Below are 23167 nucleotides of genomic sequence, written 5' to 3'. Positions count from 1 at the left end.
AGGGATCTGCAAACTTAAACACTCAAAGAGCCATTTGGACCCACTTCCAGAAAAGAAAACACCAGGAGCCACAAAACCCTTCCCGTGCCTGACTATTTCTTGAGTGGCCACAAAACTAGCATATGTAGTTGAATTAATATTCTGTTTTCTTCTGAAACTTTTCGTTTCTTGGATTTATCCATGGTTGGCCTACTGAGGGTTGAAAAGCTCAATAAATCCTGAGCCGGCAGGTGTCCACATTGGCGGTTGTGGTGCATATTTTGAGTGACAGGGAGATGCAACAGAGGGGTGAAAGAGCCACATGCGGCTCCAGAGCCACAGATTGCTGACCCCTGGTCTAATACAAAATGGCAGGGTGTAAGATGCAGACAGGAACAGCATACACTGTCGGGCACAAGCAAGTAGCTGGCATTGTGTCAGTAACATTTGCACGATGTATGGATTAGATTCTCCCAAGTCCAGATGGGAAATTTCATAGAAGGTTGTGGAGAATAAGATCCTATGGGATTTTCAGATCCAGACAGACAAGCAGGTCAATTAACCAGACAAGGATTAGAAGACAGCTGTGGTGATAGATGTAATGTTTATCAAGTGACAGCAATGTCAGGAAGAAGGTATAGGACAGCACCCCCCCAATCTTTTGGGCACCAGGAATGGGTTCCACGAAGAGAAGTTTTTCTATGGATCACAGGAGGCATGGTTTCATGTGCTGCCTGCATCCTGAGGATGGGGCCTTTGCTGGTTTTGTGGCCTGATTTCTGGCATGCCACAAATCGGGGGTTGAGGATCTCTGGTATAGGAGAAGCTGGAGAAGTATCAGGGCCTGAAGGAGGAACTAGAGAGGATGTGGTTATCACCTTTAAAGCGCTCCATGGCATAGGGCCTAGCTATCTTCGAGACCGCCTGCTGCCACCGACGATCTCCCATCGACCTGTGCGCTCCCACAGAGAGGGCCTCCTCGGGGTGCCATCAGCCAAACCGTGCAGGCTGGTGACCCCCAGGGGGAGGGCCTTCTCTGTGGGGGCACCTACCCTCTAGAATAAATTGCCTCCAGAGATAAGGAGAATCCAAGACCTCGGTGCCTTCCGCCGTGCCCTTAAAACCTTCCTTTTCCAGCAAGCCGGGCTGGCCTAATTTTTTAAGTGTTTTTAAGTGTTTTGTTTATTGTTTTTAATTAATGGGGCCAAATTTATATATGTATATTTTAACTGTATTTTAATATTTGTACTTGATGTTTTTACTTGGCTGTTCACCGCCCTGAGTCCTCAGGGAGAAGGGCGGTATACAAATTCAAAATAAAATAAAAAATAAATAAAAAATAAATGTGAAAAGTAAAGGCCAAATTGATGACTCCTAAGCAAGGGGAGTAGTTTCAACAGATACCAGGAACAACATTGGAGCTTTCTATCTAGGAGACAGAAAACATTAGGAACAGCTAAGATACTGAACAGAATCCTCAAACTCCCAGGTCTCTGGTAGAGGACCCAAGATGAAGAACGATACATGCCACCCAGAGGTGTAAGAAGGGAGTATGTATGTAGGTATGCATGTATGTATTTGTCGAGTGTCAGCCATTCCCTCGACACATGATCCCAGGGACTGTGACAAGCCAGAAGAACAGAGACATGGTGAAGGGGGGTGTTGTAGTGTTTAGCAGGGCACGGTGATATCAGGTGGTGGACGGTATAGGGAATCTGGGAACAGGGTCAATAAAACGATGTCAAAGGAAACAAACGCCCTTCAATACGAGGGACAGCGAGATCCGGAAGTAACTGAAGGAGTAAATAGCGCGGTCACTTTAAATGCACAATTGAGCAAGGGCGGGGCACTTGGGGGGCGTTCTATAAAGCCAGATAAGCGGAGGAATCGGGCGTCTCCGACTTTGTTTTTCATCAGAAAACTTCAGCGCTTACTGTATGACCACCGTGTAAGCTACGATTAACCCGGATAGCTTCACCTTTGAGTGTGTGCGTGTGGTGTTTGTTCGTTGGAGAACAGGTGGTTCCAGAGGAGGCTGACAGTATGTACCATATTTTCCTGTAAATAAGACCCTGTCTTATATTTTTTGGAAATATAGCGCTTGGCCTTATTGCCATGTGCTCAAAAGTCCGATTGTGCTTATTATCAGGGGATGTCTTATTTTGAGGGAAACAGGGTATGTATGTATGTATGTAAGCTGGTAGGTATATATAAGCAAATATATAAGCAAATGAACCACTGTAATGTAATATATTTCTACCACAGTGGAATAATCAGTATGCTTGCCTATGCACATATTGGGGCGGGGGTGGTAATTCAAAGTTTCTTTATTTTGAAAAGAGACCTGGACTGGACAGATCTTCAGACCAAGGACCCCTTGAAATATATGATTATTTTTTCTGACAGTGGAGCACACAACTAAAATATTGGATATTTGTCCTAGCCAGGCACTTATGAATTCTCTTCTGAACATTTTAGATGCTTCTAGAGCCAGAAATCCTATTATTTTTCATCCCATGTAATCAAATTGGGAATATTATCTGTATTTAAGTTAACACTAATTAAATTAAAAGTAATGTACTTTTTAATTTCTCATTTTGCATATTTTTGCCAAGCAACTCATAACTCAAGAACAAAATATCTCAACTGAAAAGGCCGCCCTTGATTTAAATAATGCCTCTTATATTACAGGAATATATCTTACTTAATAGTGCTAATGCTAAATAGAACATGATGCATGTTCTTTGTTCTCAAGTAATCTCTTCTAAATTAATAACCCAACTACTCACATGACTATTTTCAAAATTGTAATCTAGCAATCCTAGAAAGAAAGAAGTACAGTATTGAACAGATACCGGTAATTACAACAAAATTCCTACAAATATATGTCTCCTAAAAACAATCTACTTCAATTTCCACTAGCTTCTCATTTCTGCAGCACTCATCAGTCTTTAGAGTGAAAAAATAAACTCAAACCCCTATAATTCCAAAAGAACCACCACCCACAATCTAAACATAGTAATTTTCCCTGAACTATTAAGTAGCAGCCATCTACTTTATTATTTAAAAAAATATTTAAGCGCTATTTTTATTGCTTTGTTTTTAATATTTAATGCTAGCAGTTAAAGTTTTCAAGTTTAACCACAAATATGAGAGCTTCTGCCATTTCTACCACTATTCCCACCACTGCCACACCCAGCTTGTAATTAATTATTGGCATGTTAAGACGAGCTGGTAAAAATAAACTTTCATAAATGATGTTATAGTACAAGGATATAAGTTTCAGAGACAAAGCAGTTCATGTGGTTTAGGATCAAAAAGGATCATGTAGAAAAAAACAAAAGGATGAAACAACTGCATTTAAAAGCAAAATGAACTGTTTTATTATTATTTCTTCAAAGGCAACGATCGTAATGACAGGTTTGACCAATTGTCTACAGTAACTGCAGCATGTTTAGGGACTAAAACTCTTTCAAAACTGTTTTTAGATTCAAACCTTATTAATGAGGTTAAAAACTCTACCTTTAGCTATAATTTATGTACTATATAAGGATTATTTTTATTGATCTTCCCTTTGTTTTGCAGCATAGCCTTGTCTTTGATTATTTTTAATTAAGAAATTGCTCCAATGTTTCTCTTAACTTGAGTTTCAGTTAAAATCAATAGGGTGTTTCCAGCAATATACCTATTAAGGATCTTCTAGTAAAGCCTCCTGTTCTTAAAATTAATCTCTTCATACAATATTATTTTCAAATAAATCTTTGATGAAAACTCACTCCTAGGGGAAAATGTTTCATTCATATGAATGGCAAGTTTGTCAAACAATTTTTACTTAAATCAGACTAATAACTCACCACAAGTCAAAAAGTCTCTCAAATATCTTGTTTTATAACATTACTATAAATATAGGCAGTAATTAGATGGAGAAAAATGAAGATATCAGACAGATAAAGCAGTATTTCATAACCACCATTTCAGTTGGAGGTAGCACAGATTTTTTAAAAAAAGTAAAATGAATAGTTACTGCGGAAGGCAAAATGTACATCAAGTTCTCCCATTTTTTATCCAGATTAGGCAATCGTAAACCCTTCCTGTATTTTAATAAGAAAGCCACTGAATAGACAAGACAAAATGATAAACAATATAGTGCCAGATGATGGGTTCCTCAAATCAGATGGCATTTGCCTAATGCTCTTTCAGTATACTAATGGCATTTATGATGTGGCTAAAACCTTCGGGATGTCTATTTGCTGATGTGCTTATTTATTTAGAAGATATATAAAGTTGCCCACTTTATTCATCATAACCCTGGTTGGCCTATAATCAACAATTTAAACAGTATAAACCTTAAAAACTATAGCCACCAAAAGCAACACTCCTAGCCACCAAAAGCAACACACATTCAGACATCCACAAAGAATATTATGAGACTCCAGATTCATGAAGCCATACCTTCAAAACTTCACTGGAAGACTAAGGAGGGAAGGAGCTGCTGCATCTCAGGGGAAAGGATGCTCCAAAGGGCAAGGGCCACTACCAAGAAGGCATGCTGCCTAGTTTCTGCTAGTTGGCAACATTTAAGGGAAGAAAGCACCCACCCTATTTCACCCAGTTACTAAAATAGTTGCTGATGCTGTTATGCACAAAAGGAAAATCCCAAACAGCAAAAACAGAATTATAGTAGGAAGATGGAACATAAGAAATGGAAGAACTCAACAGTAAAGACCCTGCCTGGGTTGTAGTGCAGAAGACGCCATGAACTGCCCATATGCAAATTCCAAGTCAAGCTAAAGTGGACAACAAGCCACTCAATTGGGTGGTTCTTGAGCAGATAATCTTGAGCAGAAACTCCCCATTTTCAAGTAGAAATCTAGAATTGCTTTGAAGTCCTAAACTTCATTTAAAGCTCTCAATGGCATTGGGCTGGGTTATTTGAGGAACTACCTCTGCCTGATTATATCTGCCCATCCCATCAGATCCAACAGAAGAAGCATGCTATGGGTCCTGTTTGCTACATAGCTAGAGTGGGCAGGTCCCAAGAGGCAGGAGTTCTCTCCATGGCATCCATTTTATGACACATCCTGGCTCCCAAAGTAAGGTTGGCTCTGTCCCTGTTGATTTTCCGGGTGTTTCTCAAAATTTGGTTATGCCAGGCCTGGCAGCCTAGGGACCAGTCAGGTACTGAGGTGGTTCAATTGTTGTTAATATCTGTTATCCTTTCTTAGCTTTTAAAAAATGATTGTTAATTGTTTTATAGTTTTGTATGCCACCAGAGTCTCTTTTTCATGAGATGGCATATAAATTTGATTGATAGATGGAGGGATGAATAGAACTGTGGAAAGAAGCCAAAAGAACTGCAGGATGAATTCAAATAAGTTGTTAAGCAATTGGTATGCTAAAGGGGGAGTCCCTAACCCCTGGGCCACAGACAGATATCAGTCCGTGGCCTGTTAGAGGAACCAGGCCGCACAAGTGTGGTGGGCAAGCAAGCGAAACTCCATCTGCACATGTGCAGGATCTAGGTTGTGTGTGTAACCTTCACTCCCCCCCTCCAATCCATGGAAAAACTTTTATCCATGAACCCATCCCAGATGTCAGAAAGTTTGAGGACCGTTGTGCTAAAGGATGTCAAGGGATGATTAACAGATTCAAAACACCAAGCAAAGAGGGAAGATGAAATCCTGCATTATAGTGATATCAACTTTCAACATTTACAAGGACCTCTACTACTAGAAGATGGCAGTTTATATAAAAAGTAAACAGTGGAAGACTAAAATGAAATATAAAGAAAACAAAAACGATCACAAGTAGTCCTGCAACCAGTCTTAGAATTAATGGTGAAGGCATTAAGTGGTAGATTGCTTTTGTCTTTTAGGATTAACTATCAACAGTAAAGGAACTTGCAGTCAAAATAAATGTCTCAGTCTAGAAGAACTTGATAAGGTGGCAATGAAGGCCTTAGAAAAGATATTCAGATATTATGATGCAGCTATGCTTACCAAGATCAGAGCTGTTGTGAATTAAAGTCCAAACATCTGGAGAATGCCAAGGTTGTGGAAAGCTAAACAGAGATAGACAGAGCACAATGACTCTGAATTTAAAAGATGCTCTTGTAAAGGTCCAAGAATCTAATAAAGGAACTAAATGAAGAATAAGTCAGCCCCTTGTTTGAATTTTAACTCTACTTTAAGGTCATTAGATTTCCTTAGATATGACATTTCTAACATTATGAATAATAATAATGACTTTCTTTAAAGTTATGGGCCGCTGCTGCCATATACTACCCATGGAATGCTCTGAACACATAAACGGCAAAACAAGTTCTACATATAATTATTAAGTAGGCGACTGCTTCATGTTTTTTTTTTTTGCAATTTCTTCCTGTTATTTAAAAGATGGACACATTTCTATCTCAGATAAGCCATGTCTGAGTTGCAAAAATCTAGATGATCGCTACATGACAAGAGCCCATTGGAGTTGGGTGGCCAATTAATTCAAATGGCTGTTGTTTTCAGTGTCTCCATAGTGTTTGTATTTTTGCAGCCCAGATACACTCAGAGTATACTTTTTTTTTCTAGGCCAAGGGAGGTGTATACTCTCAAAAGTAACAAGAGGATAAAGGCAAAAGGTACATTTGGTTTTATTCCACTCAGTGTTAAATTTAATTAAACATAGTTAATATGATTGCTCTCTAGTTATATACTGAATATTTTCCCTTTCTTTCATTTTAAAAATGACAACTTGTGCAATTGCTAGAGATCTGAACACCTGGTAGCACTCAGCACCTGCTCTAAATCCATGCTGGAGACCATTCCTCTCCCCCTTTTCTTTTCCCCCCCACAAGAACTGATATAGAAAGATTGTGGCTAAATGTGACAAAAGGTAACATTCTCATAGCCTTCATAGATACGTAAAAGCAAATTTTTCAGGCAGTTAGCTTCTTTGTCAAACCAGATCTGCTGAACCTTCTTTTCTTGAATATATATCAAATGTTAAGAAATTATTTTGTATACTGGTTCTCTTATATAGAAAATATTAAGAAAATCTAAATATATTTCTGCCTATAACTACATGTTCCTTTGCATGAATGATAAACCTGTCTGGGATAATGAGGAAGTAGGCAAATTGGTTATTAAACATCTCTTTGTGTGATTAGATTTCACTGTCTTCACACTTTTGATGATTGTGGCACTCCATTTAAGTTGCTTTGTTCCTTTTATTCAGATTTATTTTCAGAACGGCATGTAAGCATTTGCTGATAAACAGTCAAGATTCCTTCAGAAGATCTTCCTTGCTGAATATTGTAATAAGAAAAAGCTAATCCAGGCAGAGTTTAATACAGGGCAATTCTTCCTATCACATCCAGTCAGTAGTGGCACCAATCTCCTTTTATCTTTTTGTTTTCAGATGCGGTCCTATCAAAATTCTGCTTTCCGTTGTGCTGGTGATGTTTCACAAAGCATGTCAAACACTGAATTCTTCCTCAATCGCATTAAGGATTTGAAATGAAACATATCTAACAAAAACAGCTTTCTGCAAAATAGATGAAAGAAGCCCATGCTGAATGGGAAGCCTAGAAATGACAGTGCCAAACTAAAAGAAAGTACCAGATTGAGTAAGACTGGAATAACAATAATTAAAAAAAGAGCAAAAGCTAAGTTAAGCAATATTTTTCAGTTTTACTTTATTAAAATAATTTCAGGTGGTTTCCTGGTGTATAGCAGCTCAATTTCTTCACATTTTATAAATGTTTAATACTCTTCATTCAATGTCTATCTTGCAATTTCATCCTCCTTGAGGAAAATTTATAGTACAATAAAAATATTTAAAACAATTTAACTGGTAAAAAGATCAATTTTATCATTTAAATAGTAAATATCAGTGGTTTCAGAGACAAAGATAATTCAACTATATCTACCTAGACAGAAATGGGTTCCGTTTCAGAGGCACTGATTTCATAAAGCTATCTTCTATTGGGTTTTCCATGGTTTGTCAAATAAGCTGTACAATGGGCTGCATTGATACCTGTGCTAAGCCATAATTGTGATTTACAAACCACAGTAGTTGGATTCATACAATACTCTTTAAGATAACCGAACAAACCACATTTCTTGTTAAGGCAATGTGGGAATTCAGCAATATGGGTTGGCTGGCATCACAATTCAAATTTCATCCAAACTGAAGGCAAAAAGGCCCCTGATGAATCAGAAAATAATCATATTAGAAAATTCAAAGCAAGGAGGGGAAGAAGAGAAGAAAAGGATGAGTCAGTGTATGGCCTAAAATAGATAAAACATGATTCAGCTGGCATATTGGTCCCAGGCCAAAGTCATAAATATAATGCTTCTGAAACTGGGAGATAGTCCAGCAATACCGTTATGAGGTTTCTCCCTTATGCCAGGCAAGCTCAGGTTCACACATACCCAATACTTAACTTTTTCTAAGGCACTGTCTTTGTGACACAAGCAAAAGCCAGCTTTCCCTCACCCTTTCCTCTCCAAGAGAAAGCAGCTTTGTTCTATTGTGAGGTTGCAGGCAGGCATATAGGGAGCTAGATAAGAGGTGGGGGAGGGAAGCTATCAGCTTCTGCTGGGAAGCTAGCATGAATAAAAGGATTTCCAGGTAACAATGAAATCAAAAGGGAATTTGATTTCAAGGGCAGTCTCTTGTCTAGAGAAATAGGAAAAGTTAGACAGAAATATTAAACATGATTTTTATTTCACATGTTTAATGTTTAATATTTTGTCTTGATATTTATTATCAAGCTGAATTATTTTATTTTTGCAACTAAGGCCCCACCTCATGTGCATCTTGCTCCCTTTCTCCCCATCTTTGTCAATTTTAAACCAACTTTAGGGTTATTTATTGTTTTAATGTTTTACATCGTTATTTTATTGATCATAAGCTACCTAGAGTCGCCTCTAGGCAAGATGGGCAACATATAAATTTAATAAACAAACACACCTAGAATTCTGTGCAACAGAAATGCATATAAACTGTAGTAGACCAATATTATCTTGTGGTCTCTGCCAGAACTTTTTATTTCTCATTATTTTCTTTTGGAGGTTCGTTGCAGATGCTGTCTGTGATTTGATTAACTCTGTATTTTAATCTTCTTTGCTTCAGAATGTTTTGCTTGTGAATAATTTAAAGCCAAAAAACAGGATTTATGTTTTCTTTTCCTTTTTTTAAAAGTTTGATTTTATTTTTCTCTTGTGAAATTTATCTATTGCCACACAAAGGAGAGGAAGAGATTTTTCTAGTTGCATACATTAGTGTTACAAGTCAGGAATGGTTATAGATTTATTTTTGTCCTTTTTCACTGTTAAATTGTCATAAAATCACACAGAACCTGGGGGCATCCTCTTTCTCACATGCTGTTGGTTGCAGAAGACACCACATGAGGCATCTCCTGGAAGACAGAAAATAACAATAGCAACTACCAAGCTATAACAACAAAGCAAAAGCAGATCCTGGTGGTGTAGACTTAAAAAGATTTGGGAACAGGAAGTTTGAACATTCAACTTTATACAGGTTCAGACATGCTACTACAATAGTCCAAGATATCCTGGTAGCTTTTTACTCTTGCTTTGGGAATTTATTTTTTTTAAAAACTATATATATTTAAATGATAATTAAAAACTGTTTTAACAAATAACTTAAAACTGCAAAAAAAAAAGTTCAAGAGAAGTAGCATGTCTGTCCCTCTATATGTGCACTAATTAGCTCTTGACAGTTATCTCTAGCTATGTGAGGAATAGCATAAAGGAACATTTGCTGACCATGCACTTTTCAAATTCAATTCATCAAAGGTACAAACTCACAGCCTTTAATATCCCCAAGGCAATACAGTAAGTAGTTACAAAATGTGTACCATGACACAGATTTACACAATATAGATGTCCTTGTGATACCATGATCTATGTGAAACATTTGGAGCTTGTCATGAATTTTTTTTTGTCATTTGAGCATCATTGTGGCTAGCTGCAGATCTCTATGCGAAGACAAATTCAAAATATAAATCCCATTGCTTGAAAGTGGAAACTGAAAATTTGATGCACTGCCTGCCCCTTATGCTCTACTTCATGAAATAGCTGATGGTGTGGTTTTTCTATTTTTAAATGTGTTAAATAATTTAAACATGGAAGCATTTTTACCTTTACATTTTCTTAGTCTGCTTTTATAGTCAAGAGCTAAAAAAACAGAGCTCTTTTTTTCTGTCTTTGATGTATCTGATGATTTACTGAGTCATCTTATTTCTTCTTCAATTGGTTTATCATTCTTATTAGATGCTGCACAAATTCTATTTGATTGCTTTCATGTCAAATGACAAGAGGGGGTGGTAGTATCCTTTTGATTATTTCCATAAAACACTTCCTTTGTTTGATTGAAGAAGTGCACTGTAAGTGAAAGTAGTAGGAATATTCCTTCTCCAGCAAGGAAAATGCAAGTACATACAAGGGTTGGGGCTGTGGGATTGAGCTATTAAAAAAAGTTTCCTTGTTAATATAGGACAGTAATGGCTAACCTTTTCAAAACCGAGTGCCTAAAGTGCGTACACACACCCATATGCAATATGTGCGCAACCCCCCCACATGCCCTGTCCCTGCACACAATCCATGTGTGCACCCTGCCCCATGCATGCGTGCACATCTCCCATATGCACCCCGCCCATGCATGCGCGGCAGAGACCCGAAAACCAGCTGGTCGGTGGGAGGCGCGCGCACATGTGCGGCAGAGCTGAGCTGGGGCGACGGCTCATTTGCCGGCAGATAGGTTCGCCATCATGGATGTAGGAGATATTTTCAACAAATATATGGAATCCATTTCAGCTTCTTTTTTTAAAAGATTTATATCCTATAATATGCCTCAAAGAAAGCCTCAAAACAGTTTTAAGGACAATAAAAATAAATGCCAATAAAATATGTTAACCCAGCGCATTAAGCAAATCTATATGTAAACTGTTAACAACATAAAACAACTGAGCAGCAGCCATATCAGCAGATTAAAGGTTAGCACCTTGCTACAACCCCAACCCCTTATTGAATGGCTTTGTAAAAGGCCATAATTTCCACAAAGATTTCATTGTACTTAGACCAACAGATTTCTCTGGAGAAAAAAAATGCTATAATAGAGGCACTTTTACTTAGAAGATCCTGTGTCTTATCCCCTACCATTTCAATCTCATTAAAATATGCAATTTGGAGATAGTCTTTCCTAAATTCTTACAACCTAGGCAGATTTGAATGTGAGTCATTTAAAGGCTAAAAATCTAACCTTGCAGTTTAAAAGAGACTTACATTTCTATCTCTTTTCATTTAGGAGCTCAAGCTTGTATATCTTGAATTATAATATAGCATATATAGAATAATAATAATAAAAGAAGAAGAAGAAGCAGAGGAGGAGGAGGAGGAGAAGGAGGTGGAGGAGAAGAGGGAGAGGGAGAGGGAGAGGAAGAGGAAGAGGAAGAGGAAGAGGAAGAAGAAGAAGAAGAAGAAGAAGAAGAAGAAGAAGAAGAAGAAGAAGAAGAAGAAGAAGAAGAAGAAGAAGAAGAAGAAGAGGAGGAGGAAGAAAAATCAAACAATGGAACAGCTTGCATTCAGAAACTGTGGGTGCTTAATCACTGGAAACTTTCCAGAAGAGACTGGACAGCCATCTGTCAGAAGTGGTATAGGGTCTCCTGCTTGAGCAACGGGTTGGACTAGATGACCTACAAGGTCCATTCCAACTCTGTTATTGTATTCTATTATATTTCTCTACACCTTCTTTCATTATTTCTACACCAACACAGTGAAATTAAGCTAACCTGAGAGATTGTAGCAGATCTAAACTGACTCAAGATGAATGGTAAAGTGCTTTGGTTGCCAGGAACAAGACCAAATTCAGGAGTACATTTTCAGCTTTCCATTTATATTATGTCATTGGGAGACCTGAAGACCTCTGAAAATCTGGGTGGATGAGGATATCCACTTCTGGTTTAAAGTTTCATTATCTTTCAAAATGTTATTGGAAATATTGGTACAATCATACGTGTATGGGTCTAGAATACTACTTGCAACATAGAAATACATTTCAGTTTTACTTTTGAAATACATATATTTTAATACTTCAAAGTATTATAAGAAACACTCTATTAGACTTTGGTCTAATGAAAACGGTTTTCACTAACTATGGTAGTAAGAATTTCACTGCTCAGTGAAGGTCAAGTATCTCTCTTGATGTTTGTAAAATAACATGGAAAGCCATTATACAGTATATTTTTTCATTTTATTGACTGTACTTGAAGAATCATTCACATTATATCTCTAAATTATTTCTGCAGTTGAGTAGACTATATCTGGTAACATCTTGTACGCTTTTATCAAATCCTAGTGGTCCAATAAAATGTCTTATCTATACAGGTCTCATATAATAGCTTTATCTGAAACCTGCACTTTTAATTAACTAAGTAGTGAGACTACAATGATAATTCAAAACAGATTGATATAAACAAACCAAGGTCTCTAGGATAGTGTATAAATTAATTAACAGAGCTTATTTTATATTTTGTTACAAACCTTTCCTTGCACATTTACTGAGAAATAAGCCCCACTAAATTTAGCAGATCTTACAAAACTACAAAGGGGAGTTTGCAAATTTGCTAATCAGTTCTAACAGAGCAGGAATTGTACATAGATACTGCTTGTAGGAAATAAGATCTGATAAGGTAAAGGTAAAGGTTCCCCTCGCACATATGTGCTAGTCGTTCCTGACTAGGGGGCGATGCTCATCTCCATTTCAAAGCCGAAGAGACAGCGCTGTCCGAAAAAGTCTCTGTGGTCATGTGACCGGCATGACTCAACGCCAAAGGCACACGGAATGCTGTTACCTTCCCACCAAAGGTGGTCCCTATTTTTCTACTTGCATTTTTTTATGTGCTTTCAAACTGCTAGGTTGCAGAAGCTGGGACAAGTAATGGGAGCTCACCCCATTATGCAACACTAGGGATTCGAACTGTTGAACTGTCAACCTTTCAATTGACAAGCTCAGCGTCTTAACTACTGAGCCACCACATCCCTGTAAAATCTGATACAGGACTGTTTATAAGGCCATTGTACTTTACATGCTTGCTCATAGGGAAAATTTTGGGGCACCAACAATTTTTTGATCTATCTGACCTATGAATAACATGTTTATGGTTTAACATGTTTTTTTCATGTTGGCTATCATGCTGTATTCTGTATATGGAATAATTCTGCTTTTTTATTTATCAATTCACTGTGAGCTCATTTCTTATTCTTGGAATCAAAGATTCACTATAATAAATAGGTCAGATCCCACATGTATTTTTTTCTATTCTATCTGATAAACCAACAACACATCTGATTTTCTGACACTCCACTAATTAATATTATTTTCTTGCTAATTGATCATTAGTCATCAGCTGGGGCAGAGTTGCCAACTTATTTTGTTTTTATGACATCTCAAAAATATGATTTTTTTAACACTCAGTGCTATGACTCTTGTGCCAGATTAAGGTTTGTACTTTAATATCATTTATCTTACCCAAAAGCAACATAGTAACCCTTTTCTAATGGCCATTAGTTACATGTTTTTATATATCTCACATATTTGACATACAAAGTTCACTGCCTTTATGTAGTCTTACACACTAATAAATTATGCTCAGATACCATCCACTATCAAGCAGGCTGTACATATAGCATTTCAGATTTGATCATGAAAAAATGCTTTGGAGTATACAGGGGCACTAATGTTAACATTCTCTCCAACTCTCTACAGCACATTACACTTTTTCTGGGATTGTTCAGATATCTTAGTTGCCACACAATCCTGGAAGAAACATATTTGGTTTAAGATCTTGTGCATTTCAAAATATTTCATTCTTAATCCAAGGTTCTTAATAAAAATGATGAAAGCAGTTTCATGGCATAAGCTCATGTATAACATTAGCGCACATGTCAAATATTAAGGTTTACCAAACTCAGTATCATTTAATCCTGTGCTGCATTCATATTAACTTCAGGAACCCACTACAAATTAGATTTATTGTACCATGTGCAGCAATCCATTATTACTAATCAAATACATAGCAATAATATTAAAAATTACTAATCAAGTAATTAGATTCAAATTAAGGTAGTTATACCTACATTGGGTTGAAATAAATACAAAATTAGTTATGGTATAACTTCAAAAAGAAGTAATTAACAATTAATTGTACACATTCAGAAATAATACACTTTCTAAGTAGATATTTATCCATTGTTGTGGTTATCTAGATTCAACTCTGTTAGAAAGTCTGTTAAATCTGTTCTATATATTCATGCCACTTGGGGTAATTTTAATTTTTTTTATCATGCTATTAAAATTGTATCTATTTAATACCACTATCTAAAAGACAACTTGGTTAGTTTTGGCTCTGCTGTATATCAAGCAAGTGGCCAGAGAAAAAGGTTCATTTCAAAATTTTACAGAGGATTTCTTCACAACAGCCTCTGATTTTGTTGGCAGTAATGGTATCTGACAATCGATGAATGATGAAGAAACAAAGGTATAATCTCCTGACAAACACCGATTGCTCAAGGCTTGCTTAATAATCTAGCTAAGTAAAATGTTTTTCCCCCCTTGATATGTTTTAGAAATCTTTGATGAAGGTGCATATTAAAAGTTCTGGTAGGCATATTTCAATCCTTGGTATGTTTTCTTTGTTTCCTGAGACTTAATGGAAGCTGCTCTACTGACACAGTTAAATAAACATTTGAGGATTGCTGATATATGAATGGCAATATTTAATTGGCAGCAAGAAAAACTGTGATATGATCTATACTCAGCACTTATTACAAAGAATAATCACACTTTACCATTTTTGAAATTGCTAGGACATGGGTGTCTTTTATATTTATACATTGGAATGGCATGTGAAGAGAAAGAAAACATTTAATATTACCGATATTGGGGGAAAAATTGGGGATATGGCTTGCGGTCAAAGTTATGCTGTTTGGAATAGGTTTGAAAAAAGAACATTAAAAAAGGAATTACATCTTCAGACTGCATTCTGTGACAGAACCCAGAATGAACATATAGCTAAAAGAAAGAAGAAACAAAGGGAATTCCTAATTTAGATACCTAGAATTAAAAAGCATAAGTTAAAAAAAAGATGCAGAAAGAGAAACAGCAAGAAAATAGTAATATTAAAGTAATGTAAATATAAAATATATTGTTACTGAATTCAAGCATAAGTAATAACTTCCATTATAAATAGTCTGGTGCAAGAGACATCATTTTAAAATCAGGTGCTTGTCTATTCTTTCTTCAAGCAAGATCAAATGTCCCTCAAAAACATGCACAATAAATGAGGTGACACAATATAACATTTTCAGAGCCTCTCCATAGCTATCGTTATGGAGTTAGGGTTTTTTAAAAAAGCGAAGAAAGACGACAGAGGGTATTTATGACATATATTATAACATATATCCCTGACTAGAGATATCCATTGGATCTAATGCTTTAATAAAAATGATGAAAATGGTTTCATGGCATAAGCTCCAATCCTTTCATATGTGCACACAACATTAGGACACATGTACAAAAGTGGTGGAGCTTCTATCATGAGTCATGATGTTCTCATTTGCCCCCTTGGCCTCTCTGCAGATGCTTCTCATCCTAAGCATTTGAGATCTTTGTTTTCATTAAAACTATAGCTGTATTTCTATCTGCAGATAGAAACTTGACTTTTACTCCCCAAGTGTTTGTTAAACTTGTGAAATGGGAGTGTGATTGCATTCCAAAGAATTCGTTTCCACTTGGGAAGAAAATGTCTGTTCCCTAACATTTTCTTTGTTTAACATCCCCCCTTAAAAAAACCCAAAGTGTGAAACATTGCAATATTTTTAAAAAACCTCTTAGTCGTATAAAGAGTTCAGATTTATATGTATGTGCTAAATTGTTTCTTGCATCAAACGAGTAGCTAACAAAATGCAAAGCAGTCATAGATCTTCAGAAAGTTATACTATTTTGTAAAAGGTGAGATATCATGTGAATAATTTAATTCTAACATCGTGAATTTTATATACCATCACTTTCTTATGTCATATGCTGTAGATAAATTGCTTGTGTATAATTAAGCTGCATATTTCTGTCTAATCCATATAGAGACAGATTATCTACATTTCCATTTCACTTCACAGAGTTTCTATCAGTTTTGCAGACAGGGAATGTTAATGAGATGCTAAAAAGTAACCAGATGCTACAGGATAATATACATTTACCTTTTTTGTTTCATAGCTATATTTTCATAGATGCTCCCCATGGTGGAATCTTAATTCCAATTTCATATATAGCTGTCACTACAATCAGCATCCCATAATAAGTGAACAGAAATAACCCAGAGGGACAGAAGGTTGGCTATAACATTTGTACATTGTCAGCAATATTCTTCTGAATTGCAGAAAGGTCAGAGAAATAATTTTTATTTTAAGTATTACTTGATACTATTATATTTTATTGTTCCTAGGTTGGAAATTAAAAATGAGCACTAGGTCAAAACAGTAGCAGAATTGCCTCGGTAAAGAATGCTATGCTGAATATAAGAAACAAGATTAAATAATTTGGTTACCAATGTGGCTTCTGTGCCTCTTATCTTTCTCTATCAGATTTGCCAACCTCAAGAGAGCCAAAGTAGTATTATTCAACCACTCCTTCTGTTAATGCTCCTTTTACAACATAGTATAAAATTAACCACTATATCATGCATGAATATTTCTACTGAAATGGGGAACATATTTTAACTCCCACTAATTTCATATTTTTGTTCTTTTGAATGGAGCTGACTTTAAACATAGCTTACATGTGGAATATATGAGTCTGACCCTGGGAAAACCATCTTCATGATCATGGTTTCTCCAGGCAAGTACAGTAAGTGCTTCTGCCTGACCTGGATCCTGACATATTTCTTTCCAGGTTGCCTCATTTTGTGCCATCATTTGTTCTAGCTGTGCTACTTACAATTGAAATTTACCAAAACTTTTGGTGATTGCTCCTGCTATATATTTATTTTATTAAACTAATTCATATAGCTGCCCATCTCACAAACAAGCAACCTCACAGAATTTGTACTACAGTAACTATAATAATATATTTTATGTAACACTATTGCATTTTAAAAAGTTTTACTAATAATTTCAAATTATATATTGTCTTGTTCTCCTTTAGACTGTAATAAAGGTTGTTTTATTTTTATCATATGCACACAGCCTGAAGTGTGAACACAGTTCACACAAATCACTGACATAATATAATTCATAGTTTCCCAGATTCATATAACATTGCAAACTATTATTTGCTGTAAACCATTACCAGACGTTTCTATTTCTTTCCTTAAACAAAGAGGAACAGGGAAGCATATGAAGAAACATGAAGGCATCAGGCTTCTTATACTTATTCTTTTGTTAACAGCAAATCAAATCTTGTCATAGCAATTTTTGTTATTCATTCTTACAGTCAATAAAATAGTGTTTTTTTTTTCAGTATTTGAATTTGGAGTAATTTCTGTGTGCTTATATCATCTTATAAGAAATCTTATATACTTATTTACTGTATATGAATACATTTATGGATGCCAACTATACTAAAGCCTTTGATTTGGCAAAAATCCCTTTAATGCCAGTATGAAAAATGGAGGAACATGTTTGAAGTGACAAGAGTAAGGCTTGAAAAGTGTGTAAAGAATAAAGCGGACTATATGGATAAACAAAAACAAGCCTAATGGATAGAAATTGACAGTCATGTCAAGAAATGCATTACTTATCAACCAAAATGTCAACCAAAATGCAATGTAAGACCTACACTAAATACCATGTTCCTTTAACTAGTTTTAGACAAGAAAATGGCACCAATTAGAATTAAAAGTCAGAATCAGAAAGTTATAGAAGAAAACAATAGGATGCATTTGTCAGTACATACCACTACAGTATAGAACGGGAAAATATTGAGCCTTGGTAGTACAGGGGTTTAAGGCACCCTGTTATTAAGCTGGTTAGTAATTCCAGCTGCCTGCAATTACTGCAGGGTTCGAATCTCGCCAAGGCTCAAGGTTGACTCAGCCTTCCATCCTTTCTAAGGTAGGTAAATTGAGGACCCAGTTGTGGGGGCAATAAGCTGACTTTGTATAAATATACAAAAGGATGAAGGCTATTGCTGAGCACATTGTAAGCCGCCCTGAGTCTTCGGAGAAGGGCGGCATATAAATCAAATTAAAAAAAAAAATATTATAAATGAAAAGGGAAAGTAAAATAAAGTGTGTTTCAAATAAATCTGGGGAAAGAACATCAAATTAAAACAGAAAAGCTTCCCAATCCTAGATCCTGTGAAAGGGTATCATGGGTATTATAGAGAATCTTAAGGAGATCTCTCTTGTAATACATCTATAAATCAACCACTTTAATACTATGTATACATTTCCAACCATTTTATATTTTAGCTGATTCACAGCATATTTTCCTCCACACCTATATCTATTGTTTAGCTGGTTCCAGCATATCTTATTTTGGCTGATTTCCAGCATATTCTCCTCCTCACCTCCGACTATTATTTAGCTGATTTCCAGCATATTTTGTTTTGGCTGATTTCCAACATATTCTCCTCCATGTCTCCAACTATTATTTGGCTGATTCCCAGCATATTTTATTTTGGCTGTTTCCAGCATATTCTCCTCCTCTCCAAGTATTGTTTAGCTGATTTCCAGCATATTTTGTTTTGGTTGATTTCCAGCATAATCTCCTCCACATCTCCAACTATTGTTTGGCTGATTCCCAGCATATCTTATTTTCGCTGTACATCTCTTCCTGGGTGATTCCCAGCGTGGTTCAGAATATTGACCATTTCCAACATACATTAAGCTCAATGTTAGTTTGTTAATTAAATCTGTGTATCTTATTTCATCATCCATCAATACATTAAACATTCATATTTAATCATATTTACCATTCTGTTTTGTTAACAATTTAAAATTAAAACATATTATCTCAAACATATTCTCCATATATTCTCCCATAAGCTAGTAAATTTTCTTAAATTTATCTCATATTCATACTCTTATTCTTCTATGAAAATATCATTTTTATCCACCTTTACATTGATTTTCTATTTTAATTATCTTGTTTTATTTTCTATCTTTATTACTCTATAAATGCCTCCTGTATATGTTCAAAATTCATTTAAATATTTAAGCATTACATTTTCATTTTTAATCAAACTGTTTTATGTTCTTATTTCACAACCAAATATATTTTATTTTATAGCATTTCCTTATCTGTCCATAAGTATTCCATTTAATTCAATGTTGCCAAATTTGAAACTCTATAGGTCTTTTAATTCTCTTATTATAACTATTCCATGCAAATTCCATCAGCTTCCCTTCTTTTGTTCCTGCGCCATTTAACTTCTTTTGTTCCTATGCCAGTTAGTTTCACTTTTTTAATAGTTCCATTATATTTCTTCTTTCTTTCCACTTCTTTTATTTCCCAATAAAACCACCCATAGACAGAACAGGAATCTCCAAAATTCAAAAGCCATTGGTTGTTTTCAAAATAATCCAAAATAAATGACAAATCACATTGTTTCTTTTTCAAACAGAAGTCGAATCTCTGCAGTCTACATTTTCACTTAGTCCTGGCAATCTTCATTTTGTTGTAATTATGTAACCATCCCTTTGTCTCTCTTCTTCTAAATTTAAAGATGTTAAAATTCTGTTTATCATTTTTTCTTTTTTCTTTCTCTAGATTAAATCAGTTCCAGTTTAAAAAAATTTCCTCCAATTTTTCTAGCATGTTTCAATAGTCGATTGTTCCAAATTAGTCTATACTAAAATAGATTCCTTAAAGGGTCTTTGTCTCCTGTAATTCCTTTACTAGATCTTCTTGCCTCACAAATCCACAGCCGTTGTTTAAGGCTAGGGGTCTTATTAGTAAAAATTCATACTCTGACGTTGTTTCTCGCCAAGGTTGGTGTCACTCACCTGGCTTCAAAGTACATCGTTCTTTACTTCTTCCTCCTGCACATTTTTTTCGGTTTCTCCCAGCTTTGTGGCAGTCGCCATGATTGCCGTCCCCTGCCGCCGACTCACAGAGGGTTCCCTCCGACCTCCGAGGAACTTGCCTGTTCCTCTTGGTCATCCGAGGTGCCCTTTTTCTCCCCCCATCCCTGCAAGATGGGTTCAGTCCGAAGACCCATCGACAGCGGTTCGGCAGCTGGGGTTTATGCGGGGCTCATCAGAGCCCGCTATTTTCCCGACTGTCTCATCGCAACGCCAAACTGGAAGTTAGATAAAATGATAGGGGGTGAAAAAAGAATATGTTGGAAAAATAATTGAAATGAAGCGAAATGAGTATGAAATGATTCTGTATAAAATGAAAAGTGTAATAAATGGTAAGTTTTTTTTAAAAAGGTGTAAATTAATAGAGTTTAAGATATAATGATTTGATGAAATGGTCCAAGGACTAAGGAATATAGATAGAAATTTGATTTATAAATTGAAATAAAAATAGAGTTGTGCCTATTTGGAAATTAAGATTTGTGGTGAGATAATAATAAGGTAATATTTATATTAAGAGATTAGAATATTTGTTAAAAATTGGTGTTTTGATTTATATGTTAAAAGGTGTAATAGAGGAAATTTGGGGAAGAGCTAGATAGAATTTTGATTAATAACTGAAATTAAAAATGATGTGTTTATTTGGAAATTAAGATTTGTGGCGATACAATAGAATGGTAAATACCTAGATTAAGATATCAGAATTTTTGTTAAAATGTATGTTTTGATTTTTATCTTAAAAGATGTAATGGAGGAAATTTGGGATAGAGCCTGTCAAAGAAGTGTAAGCGATTGTACCTATTTATGACCGGATCAAGACTTCATTCTTAAAAGATGTATTTTATGTTTATGTTTTAAAAAAAATATTTTCAAAAAAAATACTATGTATGCATTGTTTCATATTAAGCCATTCTAATCTACCCCTTAACAATAAAACACTGCATTATATTTGGATATTCAGCTTGCCCAATACCCTCATCAAATGATACCACCAAGCACCTGTAATCACCTTATTTCAGATAGGGAAGATGATCAGTTCAACAATGTTCAAGTCTTCAACAAAAAAACTTCATCCTTCTAGGTATGCCTTTCTCTTCATGTCTGAAATAACTTCAAACATTTACAGGGAAATGAAAGACATGGAACAGAAATATTCCGCATCATCACCATGATATATTTTACAAAAAGGCATATTGTTTTTGAATTTCAGGAAAATATCAAATTGACATAATAATAATTAAATGTGGAATTTTTTTTGTTTAGGCCAGTGATTTTTAAAATATCTTCCCAGCACCTCTGGGGTCCCTCAAGACCTTCTCAAGGGTCTTTAAAATCGAAATTATTTGCCAGCCTATGTAGAAAAATAATACAGTGTTAAAATCTCACCAACCAATCATAAAAAATGGTAGTGGCAGCAAATGCATCAATACAATTCATCCAAGCATAAGATCTTTTTGCATACGCCATCATTTTAAAAGATACTGAAGGAAAAAATATTTAAGAAATGCTAGTCTATGCCTTTCTCAAAATTATGCTCAAAGTAACTCATGAAAATAACCACTTAGTTCTCTCACATGTTTTCTATTATATTCCCCATTGTCTACAGGCCCCACAGCGATGACATGGTTAAAAGGGAGAGGGAAAGACTTGGTCTGTATTCATTCGTTCGTTCGTTCACACTCTTTTTCCTTTCTTTAAGGAATCCACTACTAAAAGCAGATAACGGAATATGTATATGAGATTAACAATTTAAAGCAGTACTCTCTAACATCACACTCAAAACTTCCAGGATTCCAGATAAATGGGTCCCATGACATAGTATTTTAAATTCTAGGAGAGATAATATAAGGTAATGGCCTTAGGCCTGCTGCTATGACAAATTAAAATGTCTAGATCTGCCTAATTTGAAAATAATAATTCTACATTTACATAATCTATTACGGAACTCAGATATGTAATCGTTGAGGGTTAGGAGAATTACCTATAATATGAATTAAAATAATAGAAATAGCAAAAAAAAAAAAAAAAAAAAGATGGATTAATGTGAAAAATGACATATTCACAAGGTTTTATATCAGAGTTAAAAATTACAAGGTGCTCCCGAAAACATACAACAGCTTCTCTATTATTTTCTGAAAATGTATTCTTCTGGCTAAATCATTGTAATGGAATGTGGGAATGACCTTGGTGAAAGAGGAGGGGGAGATGATGCCTAGTAAACAGACAAGAGAGGCAGGAGCTCCCAGTAGTTTCACAGTAAAAGAAAGAAATTTAGAAAGGGCCCATCCTAAAGGATCAAGCAGATAAAAGTGGCAGTGAGAAGTTTTGTGCTTTCAGACTTGAGAAATTTTGTTAATGTACCCATACAAATAAAGTAGATTTTGCTCATCTAGTCAAGTGTTTCCTGTCTGGTTTACTCAGGAGGGCTGACAATCACAGACGTGATCTGAATGTATTGTTGAAGTTGTAATAATGCTTACAAAGAAGTTTATTGTTAGTTTAACAAATTAGTATCTTCTGTTCTTCCAGTTACCACACACATACCAAAAATATTTGTCAGCAGCTTTCTAGTGAGGCCACCCTGAAACTCCAAGCAAGATGACAAAGACAAATTATAGATCAAGAGATGGGGAGCGAGATGTAGTCAACAGAGGCTTCAATTTCATCTCTGATTTAAATATATTTAATTGCCATTAATTTTAATAATACTTAAGCATATAATTACATGAAACACTGCACTTGTTGGATTAGTTCACTAGCATCCATAGTCTTTACTGAATATTAATATACAAATAGTATAGCAAAGAAAGCACAATAATGAATTGAAAAATACAGAAACCAATAAAAATTCAACCACACATTGTGCCATAAAACCAGATTTGGCTTTGAACTAAAAAATCCATTGTTTAACTCTTCCCCTATAGTGCAGAATGTTGTTTTAATGAGGGCAGCTTTCTACAGTGCCCAGGGAGGAAGTTGAAAGGAAGGTCTAAAAGGGGAAAAATCAAGGAACTTACATTTTATACTGTTGCATTCCTGCATGAATGAATATACCAATTCAGACGAGTCACATCCCTTTATATAAAAAAACACACA

The sequence above is a fragment of the Pituophis catenifer genome, unplaced genomic scaffold (genome assembly GCF_029215685.1).
Source record: "Pituophis catenifer annectens isolate HBS135680 unplaced genomic scaffold, rPitCat1.0.hap2 SCAF_2, whole genome shotgun sequence".
NCBI classification, from domain to species: Eukaryota; Metazoa; Chordata; class Lepidosauria; order Squamata; family Colubridae; genus Pituophis; species Pituophis catenifer.
Note: the sequence above shows the minus strand (reverse complement) of the source record.